Genomic DNA, 1,266 nt, shown 5'->3' with positions numbered 1-1,266 from the left:
AAAGTGAAGTGTTAGTTAAGTGATTAATTAAGTAGTTAATTATAGTTAATATTTAATCAACAATTTTAAGTGTTAGTATCTTAACATTGAGAAGTAATCATACATTGGTGAGTGAGTTAATTAGACAATAATTTAGTCTGAGTCTCTGAGAGAACGAACTAGAAAGTATTCTATATTACTTGCGAACGCGTATATTTGTGTGAATATTAGCGCGTGTTTTCGCCCTAACAAGTTTTTGGCGCCGCTGCCGGGGACTCGGCGTATTTGTTTAATTTATGTACTTACCATCATTGGTCATTAGGACTCAGTGATTAGGACGTAGTAGTTACTTAATTTTTTTTTTCTGGTTGTGTCTCAGGTACTTTAGCAAGCGTTTATGCAAACTCGTTCTCGTGCTCGCAAGAGGACTTTAGATACAGCTGAGGAGACAGACGAAGTTCTTGATATTCCGGAGAAGTTAGATTTTGAGGATTCGGATTCAGGAACTGAGCAGAAAGAACCAGTAAATATGGGAGATCGTATTGTTCAAGCTGATCCAGCTCTTATGGATTTTTCTCGGCCTAAAATTGATGACATTCAGTCAAGCATCCTTCATCCGGCTATTCAAGCTGACACCTTTGAAATCAAGCCGGGTACTATTCAGATGGTGCAGAATTCTGTTTCTTTTGGAGGAGCGGCAACTGAAGACCCCAACATGCACATAAGGAATTTTGTCGAGATCTGCAGCACTTTTAAGTATAATGGCGTGACTGATGAGGCTATCAAGTTGAGGCTTTTCCCATTCTCACTGAGGGACAAGGCTAAAGACTGGTTACATTCTGAACCAGCTGGGTCCATCACTACGTGGCAAGATTTTACACAAAAGTTTTTGGTGAAGTTTTATCCGATGGCAAAGACTGCTGCTATGAGGAGTGCTCTTACTCAGTTTGTGCAGCAACCTACAGAATCTATGTGCGAGGCTTGGGAACGCTACAAGGAAATGTTGAGAAAATGTCCACATCATGGAATGCCGGATTGGATGGTGATCACTGGTTTCTATAATGGTTTGGGGGCCCAATCTCGGCCCATGCTCGATGCAGCAGCTGGAGGCGCCTTATGGGCTAAAAGCTATACTGAGGCGTATAATCTTATAGAGACGATGGCTGCAAATGAGCATCAAAACCCAACTCAAAGGATGACGTCAGGCAAGGTAGCAGGTATTCTGGAAGTTGATGCAGCCACCGCTATTGCAGCCCAGCTCCAAGCGCTATCAATGAAGGTTGATTC

The 1,266-nt window shown here is 42.1% G+C and overlaps 1 non-coding gene across 1 annotated transcript; it reads right to left on the bottom strand.

Moving 5' to 3' along the window:
• Positions 1–901: 901 nt before the first annotated feature.
• LOC141700913 (small nucleolar RNA R71) lies at positions 902–1,008 on the bottom strand. Its single transcript, XR_012566589.1, has one exon. It is a non-coding gene; the product is annotated as a small nucleolar RNA R71 (small nucleolar RNA).
• Between the last annotated feature and the right edge of the window lie 258 nt (positions 1,009–1,266).

This window comes from Apium graveolens, unplaced genomic scaffold (assembly GCF_009905375.1).
Source record: "Apium graveolens cultivar Ventura unplaced genomic scaffold, ASM990537v1 ctg3081, whole genome shotgun sequence".
NCBI classification, from domain to species: domain Eukaryota; kingdom Viridiplantae; phylum Streptophyta; class Magnoliopsida; order Apiales; family Apiaceae; genus Apium; species Apium graveolens.
Note: the sequence above shows the minus strand (reverse complement) of the source record. Positions and strands in the feature narration are given on the sequence as shown.